A 15,534-nucleotide genomic window follows, 5' to 3' on the forward strand; every position below is an offset into this window, starting at 1 on the left:
GCCTAAGAAATGTTTAGAGGAAGCAACGTGGCTGTGACCAAAGCTGTGTTTCATAGCAAACCCATAGTTTCTACTTAGATATCATATCCGCTTGCCTATCATTTAAGACAACATGATTTTATACATTGAAAAAGGTCAGCTTTCCATACAAAAAATATCATTTTGCAGGTTAATGGCTGGGGAGTGTTATGAAAAATGACATGGTAGTTAAAGCCCTCCCTGTGCATTCCTTTGCTTCCACCACTGAACGTCACCTTTGTGAGTCTCTAAAACATTCAAAGCAAAAAACGTATTTTTAACCCAAGCTTTAAATAAAAGTAAGCCCTCATTTTACAACTTGTTTCCAATCTCCCACCCTCCAACATCAGTTCAGCAAGAGAATTTCAATATCAAGTTACAGGGTTTTACTTTGGGGTATGGACTCACGATTTTTTTTTTTTTTTTTGAACCACAGCCAATTTTATTTGAATTCTCTAAAATTTATACTCAATATGTTAACTGTTTCTAAAATGTGCATCACCCTTTATGTAATAGTTTTATTTAATCTTTCTTTTACAGTTTTTTTCATCTTTTCTTTACAGTTCTTCAGTAGAAGCCAGAGTCCTAAGTTGCCCAGTTAGGAGCCTCTGACCTACTATTCTGATTAAGTTTCATCTCAGTACTCATAGCCAACATCTGGCTTCTAAAAGAAAGGCTTTTGGTCTTTTCAATCACTTGCTGATAGGGTGAGATTGCATTGTTACCCATAACCACGTGACCTAATTTAGAATCAATCTTGGCATCAAGCCTTGCATTTCTAATCAAATTCACAATCCACCTTTCAGCTTCTTCTGGAGTCATGTTCAGTTTATCTGCCAACATGTTAATGCTGATACACTGGTGGATGCGACAAAAAGTCTCAAATATAAAGAGACGAGCATTTTCAATGAAATCCTCAAGAAGAAGTCATTCACAAGCACTGATTCACATTCCCTCAGTTTTTTCTGAGCCCCATCAAAGTCAAAGTTAACATATAAGCATTCAACAAATTCTGTAATTGGGTCTTTATATGTGTAAGACTCCTGTTGAATAACTTTGACTAGATCTTTGAGCACCTGCCAGCGTTTTCAAACATCTTTGTTATGACTGCTGTAGTCAAATAGCAGAGAATATGTGGACACATTGTCTGAACTGCATCAAGATATGGCTGGTAAAGGAAGAGGTCAATGATATTATCACGATCTTTGGGGTGGCTGAAGAAAACAGAGACCAATGAATGAGCCATGTTCGCTGCTGAACAGACTCAAGTGGAAAACTCACAGAATTATTATCTATGGTCTCTTTTAACCGTGTAAGGTCTTCCATGGCTGCATCCCAATTCTGCATTAAGATTTCAGGGGCCAGTTTTCCCCAGAGTGAACTTAAAGCATTTCTATCTGTTGCTGGAACCAACACTCTAAAAAAGTAAAACTATTCTGCCGCTCCTGAGTAATTCCCACCTTCACATTGGAATTTTGCATCCCTGTAGAGTGTATCTAAATATTCCTGCCTAAAACCATGCTTGTCTGCCAGGTCGTCAAATAGCATCCGACCATCCCTGGTTGACTGCATTTATTTGCCTTGTCGTTTCTGGATCTTCAGACATCTTCACAATTGCTTCTGTTTCTGCCTATAGCTGTTTCAGCAGCGCAACAGCTGTAGTTCTTTTTTCCTCTCACAGCATGAGGAATATCATCACAATAAAGGTTCTTGTATACATCCATAGCAAAGTCTACCATGTTGGTGTCACTAAGAAGATCCAATTTCCCTTGTAATAATTCTTTTTCATTATATATCTCCTTTACGGAGGGAAACTCCAGGGCCGGAAAGACCAGATGTCGATCCAAAAAGTGCGCGATGCAAGTAGTGAAGCCCTGCTCTGCCATCCTGCCAAAGAAAAGGCTCGTGACCTTTCAATATTCACCTGACACCGAGCAATTGAAAAGCCCTCATCTGGATCCAGGAGCCGTGGACTTTCTGGCCCCAGGGAATTCTCCTCTTCAAAAATAATAGACAAGGATAATGCCTGGTATGTGGGGGAAAATGAAGTCCAGCTAAAAATGGCATGTTAGATACTGAAAAAAGGATCCAAGTCCTATCCAGATATGATAACCAGTGGAATACTGGCCTGGGGGACCTGAGATCGCTTTTGGCTGCAATCTTCTGCTCCTTAACCTGGCTGCTCAGCGTGGCTCTGATGCCATTTGAATATCCTCTTTTTCTGGTAGATGAGACTCCCACAGAGTTTGCGACTGATTTCCAGCATGAGTGGACATCAGATGAACAATTAATCTTGGTTTCTTGTGTTTGGAGTGGGGTGGGAGTGGGCCATGGGCTTGGCAGAGAAAACACAATTCATTGACCCAATCATCTGTCGATGGGCATTTGCATTGTTTCCACTGTGGAGCAATCGCAGAGCGCTGTGAACGCGTGCTTTCATTTCTCTCGGTAAATACCTAGGAGTGGAATGTCTGTATCATATGGTAGGTAAATGCTCACATTTTTAAGAAACTGCCAATCTCTTTTCCAAAGGGGTTTAAGCGTTTTTTATTCTCACCAGCACTGTATGACGATTTCAGTTGCTGCACATCTTCAGCAGTATCTAGAATGATCAGTCAATTTTAGCTATTCTGGTAGATTTGTAGTGCTGATGTTATTGGGGTAAGACTTAATGCAAGTACTTGCATTTTCTTAACATGTAGTGATGTCCTTTCATGAGCCTATTTGCTATTCATATATTTTTAGTGAATGTTTGTTCAGATCTTTTGCCCATTTTTAAATTGTTCATTTTCTTAGAGTTCTGACAGCTTTGATATATATTCTACATACAGATCTTTTATCAGATGATATGCAAATATTATCTCCCAGTTTGTAGCCTGTCTTTTCATTCACTTCATAGTGTCTTTTCAAGAGCAGAAGCTTTAAATTCTGATAAAGTCTAATTTATAGATTTTTTTTTCTTTAATAGGTCATGCTTTTGCATCTAAAAAACCTTTGATTAACCCAAGGTCACATAGATTTTCTATTTTTTTCCTAGAAGTTTAATAATTTAGGTCTATGATCCATTTTGAGTAAACTTACATATATGGTGTGAAGTATGGAACAAGGTTCTTTTTTTTCATGAGTAACACCCTTTGTTGAAAAGGCTATTTCTCCTCTGCTTTGCCTTTATATCTTTGTCCGAAATCAGCTGTTCATGTATGTACTGCCAATGCTATACTGTTTTGATTGCCATTGCCATAAAGGAAGACTTCAAATCAGATGCATAGTGTAATCCTTTATCTTCTTTTTCTTTTTCAAGGTTGTTTTGGCTACATAGGCCAAAACAGGTAAAACCCTGTTTGCATTTCCATATGTATTTTAGAATCACCTTGTCAATTTCTACACACACACACACACACACACACACACACACACACAAAAGCCTGCTGGGATTTGGATTTGAATTATGTTGAATCTGTAAATCAATTTGGGGAGGATTGACATCTTAGCAATATTGAGTCTTCCAGCCCATGAACAAGGTATAGCTCTCCTTTTATTTAGGTCTTATTTAATTTCTCTCAGCAATGTTTTGCATTTTAAGCATACAGTCCTTGCGCATTTTAACAGATTTATCCTTGGGGATTTCATAATTTTTGATATAAGTGGCCTTTTAAAATTTCAATTTATGATTGATTGTTCCTAGTATATAGAAGTACAATTGATTTTTTTATATTGATCTTGCATCTTGCAACCTATTAAACTTACTCATTAGTTCTAGTAGATTCCTTCTGATTTTCTACACAATCAAATTGTCTGTTAAAAAGTTTTATTTGTTCCTTTCCAATCTGGATGCCTTTTTATTTTTATTTTATATTTTGCCTTTATCACACTAGCTTGAATCTCAATATACTTGTTGAACTGGGTAAAAGTATAAATCCTTGTTTTGCCTCTAAGGCGGAAAGAATTTAGTCTTTCACCATTAAGTATGATGTTAGCTGTCTGTTTTCGTAGATGCCCTTTATGAAGTTGAGGATGCTTCCTTCTTTATTTTATTTTATTGAATCATAATTGATTATGCATATTTTGGGAGGTCAATGTTGACATATGTTGATCAAATCGATATTACTAGTATGTATATTGTTACAAATTGTACTTATACTTTATGCCCCTTGTCCAATCTCTCCCTATACCCCTCTCCCGCTCCTCTCCCACCAATGATAACCCTAGATTTCTTCTCTCCCTCTGAAAGAGTAACGGTTACTCTGTTGATTTGTTGCCTAGATGATCTGTCCAATGCTGAGAGGTGTGATCAGGTCCCCCAATATTATCATAGAGCAGATGCTTCTTCTGTCACTCTGGAATGGGCTTTGTGGAGAGAGACATCCTCTTCTTTTCTTTGGTCTCTGCTGGTGACTCTCCTTGTGTCAATGCACTCCATGGCTGGTGGACCATCTGCGTGGTGGTTGTGACGTCTAGCCACTTTTGTGGCAGCCGTGGTTACTGTGGTGGGCCACACACATGAAGGTGAAGTTTTTGGCATGCTCCTTGGCACTGGCGGTGTGACTCGTTGTGGGAAGAGGGGGTCTGGTCCCCAGCTGCATGCCTCAGGCCCCCAGGAGGATGCTTCCTTATATTTTTAGTTTACCAAGAGTTTTTATCAGGAATGGATGTGATATATTATTACTGATGGTAGCTGTGATGAGTTAAATACGTCAAGTTGGTTGATTGTGTTTTTCAAGTCTTCCATACCCTTATGATTTTCTGTTTACTTGTCCTACCAGTTATGGGGGAGGGTTGTTGAAATCTCTAACAATAATTATAGATTTGCCTATTTCTCTTTGCAATTCTCTCAACTTTTCTTTCATGTATATTTAAGTCCTGTTATTATATGCCTAAACATTTAGTATTATTCTGTCCTCTTTATGAATTGATCCCTTTATTATTATGAAATGAACTTCTTTATCCCTAGCAATATTCTTTGCTCTGAAATCTATTTTTTCTGTTATTACTATAGCTACTCTTTGACAAGCATTGTATATCTCTCCCCATTATTTTACTTTTAAGTCTTCATGTTTTTATATTTAGAGTGTGCTTCCTATAGGCAGCCATATAGTTGAATCTTCGTTTTTTATCCACTCTAAACATCTCTGCTCTTGAATTAGGGTGTTTAGACCATTTACAAGAGGTCTTCAAAAAGTTCATGGAAAGATTTGCATTATTTTGTGATTCAATTTTTCCATGAAGTTTTGGAGTACCCTCACACATTTAATGTGATTTTTAAAATGATTGCATTAAAACTATCATGTTGGTGTTTGCTTTCTATTTGATCCATTTTTCTTTGTCCTTTTTTTCCCTGTCTTCTGCCTTCATTTGGATTAAGTTCTATGTTTTTGTTTTACGTCCTTTATTGGCTTATTAACTCTAACTCTTTGTTAAATACATTTGTATTTAAATGGTTGCTTTAGAGGTAATATTGTACATCTTTAACCTATCACAACCTACCTTCGATGATATTCTATCACTTCAGGTGCAGTATCACATGGATAGTATTCTTCCATTTCTTCCTTCTCACCCTTTGTGCCTTGTTGTCATACATTTTCCCTTTATACATGTTCTATTTCCTGCAATACATTATTATTGCTGTTATTTAAATAGTCTATTATTTCAAAAATATATTTAAATAGTAAGAAAAAATTATATATTTACTGACATAATAAACCATATCTGGTGCTCTTTATTCCTTTGTGTAGATCCAAATTCCTGCCCAGTACCAGGTATTTTTTATAAACTTAAAAAAAACATTTTATTATGGACAATTTCAGAGTATACAAAAGTAGAGAGAACAGTCAGTGCAGTGAAATTCCATGTACTTGTTACCCAGCTTCAATGATTACCAACATTTTCGTGCCTTTTACATTTTTTAGCACGTGCATGTTTTATATATTTAAGTAAACAGATAAAATTATGAAAATAAAATACATGTGCCTAAGCCATACTGCAGATCTATAGAGACAAAATCTTGCAGTCATGACCCAGGAATCTGCACTTTAAAAAACTTCTCATCCCGTTGGAATCATTTTGCTTCTGCCTTTCTTGTGTTGCACATGTGCTAGTGATGATCTTCGTCAGCTTTTGTATGTCCCAAAATATCTTTATCTCACCTTCATTTTTAAAGGTTTGATCACTGGTTATAGAATTCTAGGTTAACAATTCTTTTCCTTTCAGTATGTTAAACATGCTACTCAGCTTTCCTCTAGCTTGCGCTGCAATTTACAAGTAATCTGCTGTTTCCATCTTTGTTGCTCTGCGTGAAATATGTCTCTTTTTCCCACTGGCTGTTTTTACCTTTTTTCTTTATTTCCTGTTCTAATAAATTTTATTATGATGTGCATTGGTGTAGAAAGCAAGGGTCATAGAGATTTACTTCTGCATTTTCTCCTAAGAGCTTATCATTTTAGTTTTACATTTAGATCTATGACATATGTAGAATCCATTTTTGTATGTTGTATGAAGAAGGGGTCCAATTTCATTCTTTTGCATATGGATATCCAGTTCTCTCAGAACCGTTTATTGAAGAGTATCCTTTACCATTGAATTGTCTTCGCACCTTTATTGAAAATCAATTGTCTGTGAATAAGACGGTTTATTTCTTGATTCTGAATTCTAATAAATTTATAAACGTGTCTATCGTATGCCAGTGCCACACTATCTTAATTTCTGTAGCACTGTAGTAAGTTTTAAAATAAGGAAGTGAGATTTCACCAAATAGTGTGTGTGTGTGTGTGTGTGTGTGTGTGTGTGTGTGTGTGTATGCGCGTGCGCACGCGTGCTAAGATTGTTTTGGCTATTCTGGGGTCATTTGACTTTCCATACAAATTTTAGAATTACCTTGTCAATTTTTGCGGAGAATTCAGCTGGGATTTTGATAGAGATCACATTGAATCTATAGATCAATTTTTAAAAGTATTTTCGATCTTGTCATTTATATTCTCTATTTGAGGAGGCACCGTCCTCACACCTTCCTTCAGCTGTGACGTCTTCAGTTCTTTAAACAGATATATAATGGCTGCTTTGAAATCTAAGTCTGACATCTGTGCCTTCTCAGACATAGTTTCTGTTGTCTACTTTTTCCCTGTGTTTGGCTTATATTTCACTGTGGGTTTTGTTTATTTGTTGCATTTCTTGTGTATTGTAATTTTTGTTTAAAAAACGGATTTTTTAGACATTGAAGTAATTCTGAATACTGATTTCTCCCTTCCCCTCTTCAACGCCAGGCTAAGTGCTGTTTGATTACCTATTTCTTTAGGGACTTGGCTGTACTACTTCAGTGAATCTATTTCCATGACAGTGTGAAGCTGCTGCTGATGTTCTTCAGAGGCGCAGCCTTGGCACGTACAGTCACCCAGTGCACACTTGAGAAGAGCAGCCAGGCCTGGAGGAGAAGCAGCACACATGGGCACACACGTGTTCACGCACGCACACATCCACACTCACACACACAAACACACATGCACCCACACAGCTGGACAGTTCAGGGGCTGGAGGATGCAGCGTTGGGCTCTGCCGACCCGGGGAGGGGCCACTGTGACGGGGTGGTGGGACCCAATGATGTCACTGCCTCCAAGTTCCGTGGCAGTTGGAGGCTCATTCTGGAGTCTGTGGGCTGTGTGTGTAGGTCTCTTCTGCAGGCTACAGGTACATCTCTGCACAGATGAAGAGATTCAGGTGACTGTGACCTGCTCTCTTCCCTTCCTGCTGATTTCCACACAGGTGCTACCAGGTGGGTGGCCTGGGCCGCTCTGGGTGGCTGCCGAGGGTAATGCCCCCTGGGCACTCACTGTGTGCCTGTTCTGTGCTGACCACGTATACAGTCGTCCCATTCATCCTCACAGACACTCTGTGGAGTGAGGGCTAATGTGTCCATTTGGCAGGTGAGAAGCCTGGGGTCAGAGGGCAGGTAACTGGGCCAGGGACCCAGAGGGGACCCTGGGCTGTGCTCTCCATCCTGCCCTGTGTCATGTTAGACACAACTTCTGACCTCTGGAGCCTCCGTCCCTAGATTTGGGTTCTTCCTGAGATTCCAGACCCTGATAAGGCAGAGTCTGCCCCTGGAAGAGCCACTGAAATGGGGCCTCTGTGGGCTGCACAGATGGAGAGTGGGGGTGGAGGGGCAGCCTGTGTCCTGGTCTGTGATGGGAGATGGGTCCCCTGGGCGGGCATCTGGACACCTCTGGCTTCACAGAGCATCACTTATGGCCAATGTAAGGCCCACCCAATTGTGAGGTCCCCAGGCTGGGAGTAGGGTGGGGAGTCCTCTGTCTTGGGGCAGTCGTGGACAGGGAAGGAGCCACTGAGGGCGGCCAGGCAGGTGACAAGTGTCTGCCCTGTGGGCAAGGGTGTGGGGAAAGGGGCTCATCCTGTGTGTCCTGTCCTCTGTCTCGTCCTCTAGGGGCCTCACCCACCCCTCCCCTCCTGGGTGTTCCCTCGGGACCGTCTCCGAGGTAGGACCATGCCTCTGACTGTTCTCCAGGACACATCCCCAGAGCTCACTAGTTTCTGTTCTGTGCCTGGGAAAAAGATGACGCCCCTTCCGATACTGCCACGCTCAGAACTGTAAACTCCAGTGGCCCTCTTGCCAAGGCATGGCCTCGACGAACACAGAGGCTTCTTCAAAGTCAAATAGGTCACCCTTTTGCCCAAACCCAGAGCCTTCCTGCTTGGCTGATGCTAAGATTTAAGTAGAATGCAGCAGTCATGAGGTTTCTTTTTGCCTATAAAGAATTGGACGGCTGTGTGTTTCCTGAGAGCATCTGGGAGGCTAATCATACAGAGACCTGTGGTTTCTAAATCACGTTCTGCTTCCTGGTGCCTGGAATGGCCCATCGGGGCCCTTCATGCTGAGCAGGTGACGCACGTGTGTGTCTGTGCTGGGACCATAGGGACAACAGGCCTCAGCGTCCAGGTCCCTGGTTCTCAAGCCCCCAGGCAGGAGCTTATCCTTGGCCAAGGGAAGAGACCCCAGAGACCACTGGGGGGAGGAGACAGAGTCTGGTCCCTTCGTACTGGGGGGTGAGGGTGGAAGGTGGAGGTGGTGCTGGTGGAATTTGGGTCCCTGACCATAGCAGTTAGGGTACTCTCTGAAGCTCTCGGGGGCATCGTTAGCTTTGGATTACTTTTGTCTTGCAGACTAAACATGAAGATGGGCATGGAGACCCTGTGGGCCCAGGAGCAGGTGGGCACTACGGAGAAGTAGCAGCAGGTACAGTGTCAGCTGCACCCTTGAGGCAAGTCCTGGCCTTTTCTGCTGTGCCCGAGGTCAGAGGGGCCTGGGCTCACTGGGGACACGGGAGGGAGGAGCCATCCAAAGCCACCCATGCCCCCAGCCCATCCCCCTGGCCCCCTCACTCCAGGGGGGTTGCAGGGACACCGAGCTGGGCACTGGTGAAAAGTTGGGACGAGGAGTTCAGTATCTACAGACGCGTCGACCGGCTTGTTTTCTGCAGTGAGTTCTCTGTCATCCCCCGTCTCATCTCGGGGTTGGGATCCACCCTTGAAAAGGCCAGCACGAGGCAGGGCGTGTCTGCCAGGCTTGCGCTGACCTTCCCAGGGTGGGTACAAGCCCCGGCTCCCCTGGAGGTCCACCCCAGTCAGCACGTGGCTGCAGTTCTGTGGCTTATCCAGGGAGCTCTGGAGACAGGGCAGGGACCAAGCTGTGGTTGGGCCAGGCCCTTGGGTGCCCAGAAGTGTGGCCTTTATGTCTGCAAAAGAAAGAGGCAACCTGAGGGCTGAGCCCTGTCCCCAGAAGGAGCCTGTCCTACTGTCAGCTCAGCAGGGTGGGGCCAGAGGGCACGAGGGCACTTGGTCCAGCCTGTGGACAGTCATCCCTCAGGTCTCCCGAGGCTCAGAGGGGCACAAAGAGGCACAAGGGGCAGAGAAGAATGTGGCCACATAGTGAGATGAGGGGCAGGGACATGGCCCTGGCTTGGGAATGGGAGGGGGAAGGCCATGGAGGCAGGCGAGGTGGCAGCTGAAGGCCACCTGACCCGTTGGTCTGGTGCTGGGAGGTCATGTGAGGCCTGGAGGGGAGGAGGCCAGCCTGGAGTCTGTCTTTCCAGAGGCCACAGGATGGAGGGAGGGACAGAGCCTGGGGGAGCTGGGCTGCAGGGGACCAGAAGTGACGGGTGACTCAGGGACGTGCCTGACTGAGCAAGGCTGGGGTTAGAGTGAAGACGCTGGGGAGGACAGGCTGGCTGAGGTGGAGCCAGGGACAGCAGCTCCACCTGGGACCCCTGAGCCTCCGGCGCCTCGGTCACTCCCAAGGCCTGCAGTGCCCACTGAAGACTCTGCTCTCCGCTTGCTCGGGAGCACCATGGGCAGGGAGCGGATGCCACGGGCCAGGACAGGGCAGGAAGGCATGAGGATGAAAGCCACTGCAGGGGAGGCAGGAGGATGCAGTGCTGACGTCCCCGAGAGCCAGCTGGGGCTGGAGATCTGGCCCAGGGCCATCCCGGCTGCTTGCAGGGCCCTCAGTCACCATTCATTGCCCAGCGGTGTCTCCCAGCCCAGGGAGAACAGGCACGAGGAAGGAGTTTGAGCTGATGGGGGGCTGGGGGGCCATGTTCAGAGGATGTCACAGGACAAGTGAAAGAGAAAGGGCCAAAGTGGCTGAGGTGACAGCAGGGTCTGTGGGCCAGACGGGATGGGGTGAAGTCAAGGAACGGGCACGACCATCGGCCAGGGGTGCAGAGACGGGCAGGAGGGTGTTGGATGCTCAGAGCTTGCCAGGGGCGGGGTGCCAGGTGGGACAGCTCCAGGGTGCACCCTCAACCCACTGGGAAGGTCTCAGCCCAGACCTCTTGGACCCCATGAAGGTGATGGGGTCAATTCCTTGGGGGCAGCTGTCAGAGACCAGCCAACCTACCCTCAGGCCATGCTGTTTCTTAGCAGCTCTGGACTCTCTCGCCTCACCCAGAGGGCGCTGCCTGCAGCCCAGGAGGGGCAGGTACATGCCGCACCCCCAGCCCCCACAGTCCCTGAGTGGCCCTGGCTGGCCCTGCTGCTCCTTTGCTTTTGTGTCTCAGACCTTGCTGGATGGCAGCCAGCAAAAAGGCCCTGCCCTCCCTTTCCCATGTGGTCTCCTGGGCTGTGACTTGCAGGTGGGGGGCCCGTCCTTCCTTGGGGTCCACTCAGGGAAGGGGATGGCTCCTGGCCTGCAGCAAGTCCTCAGCTCTGACTCCGTTGCCTTTTAGTGAGATGGAGCTTTCCCATGTCACCACCCAGGAGGTGAAGGTAAGTGCCGTTCCTTCTGCCAGGGCTTGGTTGGTCATCTGTTAGGCAAACCTGGCATGCCCATGGCCACAGGCAGGTGTCCATGAGAAGGACACATAGTCACCAGGATGGGCCAAGATTCCGAGTTCCTGATCCCAGGACTCGATCCCAGGAGCTGATTACTGAACACGCCCATCCCAGATTTGCACATGCAGCTCAGGGGTGACTGACCACTGGCCAGCAGGACCCCACATTGAGGCTGGGACCCCATCTAAGCCTGGGGGTTTGTGGCCTGAGGACAGCATGTCCTGTGTTGACCAGGCCAGGCCACTCATGCTCACCCAGTCAGAGGGTCTCAGCCCAGGCTCTGCACCTTGTTTGGCTCTTGCCAGTTCTGTCCCATCAGGGCCCCCAAGCACAAGAGTGACATGGCATCTAAGGGCCACTCTAAAAAGGGCGGCAGCTCAGCTAAGTCCATCATCTCTCATTTTACAGCAAATGCAGAAGGAAATCACCCAATGCCACAAATGGCTGAAGATGTTTCAACACTGGGATAAGCATAAAAGCAGCCAAAAGGCAATGTGGGGAGTGGAGGCCCCCGTGGCCACCCTCTGCAGAGTGAGGGTGAGTGGTGTTCACACCTGATCCGTGGAGTCGCCAGCCTCTCAGATGGTGGGCACCGTCCTGTCCTGATGCTGAAGGGCCACAGCTTTGCCGCACACCCCTGTAAAGGTCACCCTGCTGGGAGAGAATCTGATGCCAGAGTTGGGTCACCTGTAGGTCAGGGACAGAGATGCCTCCTGGTGGCCCCAAAGGAAGGAAGACGTGGAGGTCGCAGTTCACAGCCCTCATCCAGTCGGTACTCATGAGAGACAAGACCCAGTTCCAGGTAGACTCAGCCTCTCCCGAGGAAACATGAAGACTGGCTATGCCCTTGCCCTTACCAGACCGCCATAGGGGGAGGCCCAGAGCCCAGGGAGGGGAGACTGGGAAGGGCAGGTGCATCTCAGGGTCTCTGAGGCCACAGGAAATGAACAGCATGGGCACCGAGCCAACAGAACCCTCTATTCACCCTTTCCTAGGCAGCAGGATCTCTTCCACATGCTGGCAGCCTCCGCTGTGTATGACATGGTGAGCATCCCTGGCCAATGACACTCTGGGCCCCATTCCCATAGTCACTGGCTTGGATGTCCCAGGGGGTGGTTGCTTCTTGAAAATTCAGGATTCATGAGCACCCAGGACATGCTAGTTAGTGTGCAAGGTCACAGAGTGGGTGACAGAGGTCTCACAGAGGTCCCAGCAAGGAGAGGAAGGTCTCTAAGCTCAAACTGAGATGGAGACGGTGGGTCCAGGCTGCTCTCTCAAGCGGACCTGATGACCACTGCTTAGAACAAGGATAGACCCCTTCCTGCTGGGGTTGCTCCAAAACCCCAAGAGCTTGGCAGGGTCACAGGATGCTCATGTCTGGAGTGATCTTCTCCAGGGGAGCGAGGGGCCTCGTGGGCATTCATCAGACGAGTGTGGATTGACAAACACCATTTGATTCGTGCAACACTGGGTGGAGATCAAAGTTCCCATTTCCTGCACCCCAGAGTGCAGCAGCCTGGGAGGGGTTCCTGAGCAGCTGCTCGTCGCTCTGTTCCTGATTTCCAAATGGCTCTTTCGAGAGAAAGCCACTGAGAGGACTCCCCAGGCTGCCCACGTGGGGCCTGAACTTAGCTGTCCTCCTGTGCCAGGCAGCCTGTGGACCATCTCCGGACTGTGGATGTGGGGCGCTCAGTGACATCCATCCCTCATGGCAAATCCAGACAGTGGGTGCTGGCCTGAGCCTGGCGCAGAGGCCTCCCTGGCCTGGCATGTGGGAGGGGGGCTCTTGCCAGTTCTTGATCTGACCTTTCTGGCCAGAAGAGCTTGGCCACTGTGCTGCAGCAGTCCCTCCAGGAGCTCTGTGTGACCTGACATGTGTGGGACATGCTCAGTTTTGAAGCCCAGTGTCCCAGGAGGGGCGCAGAAGCTGGACCCCACATACCTGGAGGTCTGTGGTTGGCCTCCCAGGTGACCTCAGGTCTCCCAGGTGACCAAAGTACTCTCTGGCAACCTCAGTCCTCCCATTTGACCTCAGCCATCCCAGGTGAACTCAGCTGTCTCACGGCCCGACCTTGCATGGTGACTTTGGCTCTTGCAGGAGATGGGCTACTGTGAGGGAATGAGCCGCATTGCTGCCATCCTGCTCATGCACCTAAATGAGGAGGACTCCTTCTGGGCACTGGTCCAGCTCATGACAAATCAGCATCACAGCATGCACAGTGGGTGAACAGCTGTCCAAAAGGCCTCATGCAGCCAAGCTGGGGATGGCCACACTGGTCAAGTGATGGCCACTTACAGCCGCGGCACCTTCTCTCTCGGACTGGTTATGAGTCTCCAGGACAGTCCCCTAGGGAGAATCGCAGCAGCCCAGGTCTGGACAGGGACCCACAACCCCGAGTTGGACACCTTGCGTCTCCATCAGAGTAGGGCCCTGCAGCCTCGCTGTGGCCTGCCCTCTGTGTCCTGCAGCCACGGCCCTCCAGCCTCATCCTTGTCCAGGCCTTTCTCTCCTTTCTGCTGGTTCTTCTGTCTCACATCTGGCCATCCTGCCAGCTGCCCTTCTGACAACCAGACAAAGCTCACTTGGCAGCATCTCCCCAACTTGTGTCCCCCAGCCAGACCTGGAGTCTGAGACAGACACACACACCCCAGCTTCACACCTGTCACCCTGATGGCCGCACAGGGTTCCAACATGGCTGATGTGGCCCTTCAATCTGCCATCATCCTTTCTCAGTGCCTGTAAGTCAGCCCAGTTCCACTAGGGCCTCATCCCAGGATGCAGCTGGGCAGGGAGTCTACCCACGCTTGAGAGGACATCCCACCCATCCTCTTCAAGGCCAAGGACACATAGTGGGGTCTCTGCGTGGGAAGAGGAAGAAGCTTTGGGTTTGGGGGGCACCCTGGCACTACCCAACTTCTCCAGCCTTGGACCTCAGCTGTGTCAGTGTATGGCCTTGCATGGCTGGCTCCACCTGGCTGGGGACGCAGAGGCTGATGTGGGGGACCTTGGGTTTCTCAAGATCCTATATACCAGGATTCCTGAAGCTGCGAAGACTCCAGTTCTTTCAGGAGCACGTGCTCAGAACAATGCTTCCCCAGCTGCAGAAGCACCTGGTGAGTGAACCTTCCCCTCACCTCCTCCCTGGAGGCCCTGGCAGGCCAGGGGGACAAGGAAAGCCTGAACCCCTCCTGCCACGGTGAGGGGCATAGTCACCAGAGCCTTTTCTGGAATGTGCAGTTGTCAATGGGTTTAAAGTTTAGTTTCCTTTTCCTTCACCAGGAGGGACAAAAGCACAGGGACTAGGGCCAGATTCAGGCTGACCGGGGCTAAGGAAATTTGGTCACCCAAGGATCTGTGCAGGGGACAAGGGCCGGGCTGGAGGGAGCCCTGGCCACCACCACCAGGTGTGTTGCCCCTTGGGAAACTGTCTGCCAGAGGGCCCTGGAATTGGCAGTTTTCAGGCCATCCCAGGGGGCCCTGAGCACCTGTGTTCTTTCTGTCAGGATGACCAGGGAGTGACGGAAGCAGTACACACATACTGGTTCAGCCAGTGTTTTATCCAGGAGGTAAGGCTGTGCAGGACCACTCCTTCCACACAGTACCTGGCTCCCCCAACCTGGGCATGTGGCTCCCTTGGTCGAACCCAGATGATCCCACCTCACAGGAGGCACAGGCATGTCCCTGCTGGGCAGACAGGCCAGGCCCTGCAGAGGCCTGTCCCATGCGGAAAGCCAGGGCTTTGAGTCAGAATCACAGGCCGACCCAGCCATGACCTATCCTGGAAGAGGCCTAGGAAGCCCTGAGCCCCGAGGGAGCCCCTCTGTCCAGGAGACACGCCCCTCTGCTCTGAGCTCACCCCTTGAGAAGCTGCAGGAGCGTGTCTCAGGCAGCCTCATGGAGAATCTCCTCCCTGCTCAGGGCTCCACACTACAAAGTGAGGCCCCAGTGAGCCGAGCTCAGGCCACCAGCGCTCGGCCCAGGCAGACCTGCATCTCCCGTGCCTGCTCTTCCTGCAGACCCTGTTCCACCTCACCCTGAGGCTGTGGGACGTGTATTTACTGGAGGGTGAGTGACTACTTACAGCCACGGCCTATACCACCATGAAGGTTCATGGAGGTAAGTACGCCTGTTCCCCAGGGACTCAGGGTGGCAAGCAGACAGGACGGGCCCTGGCTGTG

General features: G+C 48.6%; 1 pseudogene; it reads right to left on the bottom strand.

Annotated features, from left to right (window-relative positions):
- Positions 1 to 585: 585 nt before the first annotated feature.
- Positions 586 to 1,904, bottom strand: LOC134362052 (eukaryotic translation initiation factor 3 subunit E-like; annotated as a pseudogene).
- Positions 1,905 to 15,534: the final 13,630 nt, after the last annotated feature.

This window comes from Cynocephalus volans, chromosome 13 (assembly GCF_027409185.1).
Source record: "Cynocephalus volans isolate mCynVol1 chromosome 13, mCynVol1.pri, whole genome shotgun sequence".
NCBI classification, from domain to species: domain Eukaryota; kingdom Metazoa; phylum Chordata; class Mammalia; order Dermoptera; family Cynocephalidae; genus Cynocephalus; species Cynocephalus volans.